This window comes from Aptenodytes patagonicus, unplaced genomic scaffold (assembly GCF_965638725.1).
Source record: "Aptenodytes patagonicus unplaced genomic scaffold, bAptPat1.pri.cur scaffold_88, whole genome shotgun sequence".
Taxonomy (NCBI): Eukaryota; Metazoa; Chordata; class Aves; order Sphenisciformes; family Spheniscidae; genus Aptenodytes; species Aptenodytes patagonicus.
Window position 1 is genome coordinate 305,037 of NW_027472036.1, and position 7,681 is coordinate 312,717.

The following is a 7,681-nucleotide window of genomic DNA, read 5'->3' on the forward strand; positions in this document are numbered from 1 at the left end:
TGCAATGTTTCTAAATATGTAAGCTCAGAAATATCTTATCAAGAAATACATTTAACAAAATAGAGGTAGACAATAGCAACGTATTCTGCACCACAATGACACAAGTCTTTTAACACACACATCAGGCAACTAACTTCTTTCACAGTACATTGAAAAAAAATGTGATTTTGTTTGCTTAAGAAATTGTGATGACCCTTTACAAATACAGTATTCTTAAAAAATCTGATGTAAAAAAAGTATGAATATTCTAAAGTTTTTAGTTTGTACACTGTCGTGGTTTAATCTCAGTCAGCAATTAAGCACCACACAGCCGCTCGCTCACTCCCCCCCACCCGGTGGGATGGGGGAGAGAATTGGAAGAGCACAAGTTAGAAAGACTCGTGGGTTGAGATAAAAACAGTTTAATAATTGAAATAAAATGATAATAATAATATGATAATAATAATAATAATACACAAAACAAGTGATGCACAGCACAATTGCTCACCACCAGCCGACCGATGCCCAGCCAGTCCCCGAGCAGCGCCCCCCCCGGCCAGCTTTTCCCAGTTTATGTACTGAGCATGACGTCACATGGTATGGAATGTCCCTTTGGCCAGTTTGGCTGTGCCCCCTCCCAGCTTCTTGTGCACCTCCAGCCTCCTCAGTCAGTAGAGCATGGGAAGCTGAAAAGTCCTTGGCTAGTGTAAGCATTACCTAGCAACAACTAAAACACCGGTGTGTTATCAACTTTGTTCTCATCCTAAATCCAAAACACTGTACCAGCTACTAGAAAGGAAATTAACTCTATCCCTGCCGAAACCAGGACAATATCCACCCCTTATTCTATACCATTTGCATCATGCTCAAGTCTCACATTTTCCAGTACATTTTCATTAATCACCACCCCCTTTTATATATATATATACACACATACACAGATATCATTCCCTTCATCTGTGGGCCATCCCTCTAAAATGTTCGGTGAGTTCATTTAGTCCATGACTTCGGGCTCCATCTGTCATAATAATCTTTCAGGGCAGGAAAAATGGAGATGGTATGTGGTGTTGGATTGTTTCAGGTTGAAGTCAGTTCTGGTACCATCATCACTGTGCTTTGCTTGGTTTCACTGAAGTTATTCTTCATTAATCTGGGTGATTCTTATTATAATAACATTAGTATGGCATATAATATTATTAGTATTATTAGTATATCTGTGTATTATTAGTATAACTATTATAACTATAATTAGTACTTAACATCACATAATTCAGATCATTGGCTATTCTCACCCAAAATCAAATCCCCTTGAGGCACACATCGGACTTCCCCATCCTTCCGCATTATCCACCAAGTGCACCCAGGTCCTTGAGCAAAAGCAATCCCACGGATGGGTCTGCCTCTGCCCGAGGCAGGAATAACCCAGACTGTCTTCCCCAGCATATTTTTTATGTGCACTACAGGGACTTTATTCCCATCTACAGTACGTAAAAGTTCTGACTGGGCAGGGCCTGCTCGATTGGCAGATCCCCGAGTGTTGACTAACCAGGTGGCCTTTGCTAAATGCGTATCCCAATGTTTGAACGTCCCACCACCCATTGCTCTCAGCGTAGTCTTTAACAGTCCATTGTATCGTTCAATTTTCCCAGAAGCTGGTGCATGATAGGGGATGTGATACACCCACTCAATGCCGTGCTCTTTGGCCCAGGTGTCTATGAGGTTGTTTCGGAAATGAGTCCCATTGTCTGACTCAATTCTTTCTGGGGTGCCATGTCGCCATAGGACTTGCTTTTCAAGGCCCAGGATAGTGTTCCGGGCAGTGGCATGGGGCACGGGATATGTTTCCAGCCATCCGGTGGTTGCCTCCACCATTGTAAGCACGTGGCGCTTGCCTTGGCGGGTTTGTGGGAGTGTGATATAATCGATCTGCCAGGCCTCCCCATATTTATATTTCAACCATCGTCCTCCATACCAAAAAGGCTTTAACCGTTTGGCTTGCTTGATTGCAGCACATGTTTCGCATTCATGGATAACCTGGGCTATAGTGTCCATGGTCAAGTCCACCCCTCGATCACGAGCCCATCTGTATGTTGCATCTCTTCCTTGGTGACCTGAGGTGTCATGGGCCCACCGAGCTAGAAATAATTCACCCTTATGTTGCCAGTCCAGATCCACCTGAGCCACTTCAATCTTAGCAGCCTGATCCACCTGCTGGTTGTTTTGATGTTCTTCAGTGGCCCGACTCTTGGGTACGTGAGCATCTACGTGACGGACTTTTACAACCAGGTTCTCCACCCGGGCAGCAATATCTTGCCACAATGCGGCAGCCCAGATGGGTTTGCCTCTGCGCTGCCAGTTGCTCTGCTTCCATTGCTGCAACCACCCCCACAGGGCATTTGCCACCATCCATGAGTCAGTATAGAGATAGAGCACTGGCCACTTTTCTCGGTCAGCAATGTCTAAAGCCAGCTGGATGGCCTTTACTTCTGCAAATTGGCTTGATTCACCTTCTCCTTCAGCCGTTTCTACAACTTGTCGCATAGGACTCCATACAGCAGCTTTCCACCTCCGATGTTTTCCCACAAGACGACAGGACCCATCAGTGAACAGGGCATATTGCTTCTCATTTTCTGGTAGTTCATTATACATTGGGGCCTCTTCAGCACGCGTTACCTCCTCCTCTGGCAATATTCCAAAATCTTTGCCCTCTGGCCAATCCATGATCACTTCCAGAATTCCTGGGCGACTGGGGTTTCCTATTCGAGCCCGTTGTGTGATTAGTGCGACCCACTTACTCCATGTAGCATCAGTTGCATGATGTGTACAGGGGACCCTCCCTCTGAACATCCAGCCTAGCACCGGCAGTCGGGGTGCCAGGAGGAGCTGTGCTTCAGTGCCGATCACTTCTGAAGCAGCTCGAACCCCTTCATATGCTGCTAATATCTCTTTTTCAGTTGGAGTATAGCGGGCCTCGGATCCTCTGTATCCCCGACTCCAAAACCCTAGGGGTCGACCTCGAGTCTCCCCTGGTGCTTTCTGCCAGAGGCTCCAGGTAGGGCCATTCTCCCCGGCTGCGGTATAGAGCACATTTTTTACATCTTGCCCTGCCCGGACTGGCCCCAGGGCTACTGCATGAACTATCTCCCGTTTAATTTGTTCAAAAGCTTGTCGTTGCTCAGGGCCCCATTTGAAATTGTTCTTCTTCCGGGTCACTTGATAGAGAGGGTTTACAATCAGACTGTAATTTGGAATGTGCATTCTCCAAAAACCCACCACGCCTAAGAAAGCTTGTGTTTCTTTTTTGCTAGTTGGTGGAGACATGGCTGTTATTTTGTTGATCACATCTATTGGGATCTGACGACGTCCATCTTGCCATTTTATTCCTAAAAACTGGATCTCCTGTGCAGGTCCCTTGACTTTACTTTGTTTTATGGCAAAACCGGCCTTCAGCAGGATTTGGACTATTTCCTTCCCTTTTTCAAAAACTTCTTCTGCTGTGTTGCCCCACACGATGATATCATCAATGTATTGCAGGTGTTCTGGAGCTCCACCCTGTTCTAATGCAGTCTGGATCAGTCCATGGCAAATGGTAGGGCTGTGTTTCCACCCCTGGGGCAGTCGGTTCCAGGTGTACTGAACGCCCCTCCAAGTGAAAGCAAACTGTGGCCTGCACTCTGCTGCCAAAGGGATTGAGAAAAATGCATTAGCAATATCAATTGTGGCATACCACTTGGCTGCCTTTGATTCCAATTCATATTGAAGTTCTAGCATGTCTGGCACAGCAGCACTCAGCGGTGGCGTGACTTCATTTAGGCCACGATAGTCTACTGTTAGTCTCCACTCTCCATTAGACTTCCGCACTGGCCATATGGGACTGTTAAAGGGTGAGTGGGTCTTGCTGATCACTCCTTGGCTCTCCAGTCGACGAATCAGCTCATGAATGGGAATCAGGGAGTCTCGGTTGGTGCGATATTGCCGCCGGTGCACTGTGGTGGTAGCGATTGGCACTTGTTGGTCTTCGACCTTCAGCAACCCCACAACAGAAGGGTCCTCCGAGAGACCAGGCAAGGTGGACAGCTGTTTAATCTCCTCCATCTCCAAGGCAGCTATACCAAAAGCCCACCTGTACCCTTTTGGGTCCTTGAAATACCCTCTCCTGAGGTAGTCTATGCCAAGGATGCACGGAGCATCTGGGCCAGTCACAATGGGGTGCTTCTGCCACCCATTCCCAGTTAGACTCACTTCGGCTTCCAATACAGATAGCTGTTGGGATCCCCCCGTCACCCCAGAAATATAGATGGGTTCTGTTCCTATATATCTTGATGGCATTAGGGTACACTGTGCACCGGTGTCTACCAGAGCCTTATACTTCTGTGGGTCTGATGTGCCAGGCCACCGAATCCACACAGTCCAGTAAACCCGGTTGTCCCTTTCCTCCCCCTGGCTGGAGGCAGGGCCCCTCTAATCCTCATCACAGTACTCGTTTCTCATTTCTTGTACGTATGAGTCAGAAGTTTCTTCATTAAGATCAAGAGTAAGATCAGCCCTTCTACTCTCTCTGGGGAACTGCCCGCTGGAAACTGGAGCAGCAATTTTCCTGGAAGAACCTCTTTCTGTGATTGTTTTCCCTTGTAATTCACGTACCCGTGCCCCTAGGGCTGCAGTAGGTTTCCCATCCCACTTCCTCATGTCCTCTCCGTGGTCACGCAGGTAAAACCATAGGGTGCCCCGTGGTGTGTACCCTTTATATTCTCTCTCTTGAGCAAAAGAACGCTTACTTCTAATAGCCGAGATACTGGTCCGTACAGGTGAGGAGTAGGACCTATCCTCTCTGAGTTGCTGGATCTCCCGGGACAGTTTTTCGGACAGTTTCTCCACAGCCGAGACGATGGAGGAAGAAAGACTTTCCTCGTATTGCCGGAGTTGACTAGCCAATTCATCCACTGTTTGTTCCTCTCCATCTTTCCAGGTTATCACTGCCAATGAATTGGCGTATGACGATGGTGCGCTCCTTATAAACTTCCGCCACATGGGTCGTGTGCACTTGACTTCGTCTGGATCTTTGGATAGTTGTTCATTGTTCAGGTCATCATAAATCACCTCCAGCACAGCTAATTCTCTCAGAAACTGGATACCCTTCTCCATGGTGGCCCACTTGCTTGGGCGACATATGACATCTTCCTTAAAGGGATACCTTTCCTTCACGCTTGACAAGAGTCGCCTCCAAAGGCTGAGGATACGTGTCCCTTTTCCAATTGCTTTATCAATGCCCCCTTCCCTAGAAAGGGATCCCAGCTGCTTGGCTTCCCTACCCTCTAATTCCAGGCTACTGGCCCCATTATCCCAGCATCGGAGCAGCCAGGTGACAATATGCTCACCTGGACGGCGGCTGAAATCTTTTCGTATATCTCGCAGCTCACTCAGGGATAGAGATCGGGTGGTCACTGTCTCGTTTATGAGTTCTTCCTCTTCCTCCTCCCCGATCAGCGGCCAGCTTTCCTCCTCCCGTTCTCGTGATGGTCCTTCTCTAGGGTCATCTGTCTCGTACAGTTCTTCCTCCGGTTCCCTTTTAGAAGAAGCTTCTTCCTCCCTTACTAAACGAGCTGACTTCCGCTTCCAAGATTTCTTCTTGTGTACAGGGGCGACTGATACTGGCACAGGCTCGTCCTTTGGTTCAGCCACAGGGCGTGTTGCTGGGGTTGGAGTGGCCGCAGTGCAAGTGCATGTCACCGGAGTCTGAGTGGCCGCAGGGCCTGTTGCCGGGGTTGGAGTGGCCGCAGTGCATGTCGCCGGGGTCGGAGTGGCCGCAGTGCATGTCGCCGGGGTTGGAGTGGCCGCAGTGCAAGTGCATGTCACCGGAGTCTGAGTGGCCGCAGGGCCTGTTGCTGGGGTTGGAGTGGCCGCAGTGCATGTCGCCGGGGTTGGAGTGGCCGCAGTGCATGTCGCCGGGGTTGGAGTGGCCGCAGTGCAAGTGCATGTCACCGGAGTCTGAGTGGCCGCAGGGCCTGTTGCTGGGGTTGTAGTGGCCGTAGTGCGTGTTGCCCGGGTTTGAGTGGCTGCACGGCCTGTTGCCCAGGTCTGAGTGGCCGCAGTGCGTGTCGTTTTACTGTCAGAGCCAGAGACCTTCTCTTCCCTTTGAGGGTACTGAGTAGTGTTGAACAGGGCTCGGTAGGCATGGGCCAGGCCCCAGCACGTTGCAATGAGTTGCATCTCTCTAGAGTTGCCAGGGTGACAGCATACTTTTTCCAAATATTCTACTAACTTTTCAGGATTCTGCACTTGCTCAGGGGTGAAGTTCCAAAACACTGGGCGTGCCCATTGGCCTAGGTACTTGCCCATCTTGTCCCACACACCCTGCCACTCAATTATTCAGCCTTGGGGCAGATCTCTGGATGATATTCTTAAATTGCTTACCAACTTTAGACAAAACCGAAACAATATTCCCAAGAAGTATTAATAGAAGTATCTTAACTGCCCAAGGATGCTCAAAATACTGAAAAATTACTGTAATGAAGGAGGAAACATCATAGAAGAAGGTAGTGACACTGCCATTCTGTATTTCCTCTGTAAAAAAACTCTCAGAAAAGTTACTGCAATTGCTAGTTGTCTCCACGATATGGTATCCATGGTACAGTAACGGCTTCATTGCGAAGTTTACATACCACAGAAACGTCAAGGTCAATGTTCTAAAAACAAACCTCACAAGCGAGACATTACTATTCACTGCAGACCACAGCAAACTGCAAAACCCAACACCAATCTTTAACATGTACAGCAGGAAAAAAAGCGCGATGCAGATTATACAAATCAATATCGAGAACAGAGAAACCAACATTGTGACCCTCAACTATTAACAGATATAAGTTCCTTAATACACTCCGGTTAATCTGTTATTATCTCAAACCCTTCGTGCCCCACGTTGGGCGCCAAAAAGGACTGTCGTGGTTTAATCTCAGTCAGCAATTAAGCACCACGCAGCCGCTCGCTCACTCCCCCCCACCCGGTGGGATGGGGGAGAGAATTGGAAGAGCACAAGTTAGAAAGACTCGTGGGTTGAGATAAAAACAGTTTAATAATTGAAATAAAATGATAATAATAATATGATAATAATAATAATAATAATACACAAAACAAGTGATGCACAGCACAATTGCTCACCACCTGCTGACCGATGCCCAGCCAGTCCCCGAGCAGCGGCCCCCCCGGCCAGCTTTTCCCAGTTTATGTACTGAGCATGACGTCACATGGTATGGAATGTCCCTTTGGCCAGTTTGGCTGTGCCCCCTCCCAGCTTCTTGTGCACCTCCAGCCTCCTCAGTCAGTAGAGCATGGGAAGCTGAAAAGTCCTTGGCTAGTGTAAGCATTACCTAGCAACAACTAAAACACCGGTGTGTTATCAACTTTGTTCTCATCCTAAATCCAAAACACTGTACCAGCTACTAGAAAGGAAATTAACTCTATCCCTGCCGAAACCAGGACATACACATAATTCCTCTCCTTTAACCCATAAATCTTATAAGGAGACCTTTAAAAATCACAGCTGACTTCAGAAATGAAGTTAACCAGACCCCCTCCAGAGAAAAACTCCAATATTAATAGGATTTCACCCTACCATGGTCTACATTGTCATGCAGTATCACCCACATAGTAATTTCCAGGGTGCCTCAGTTTACACTAGACCAGAGATTCTGAAGAGATTGGG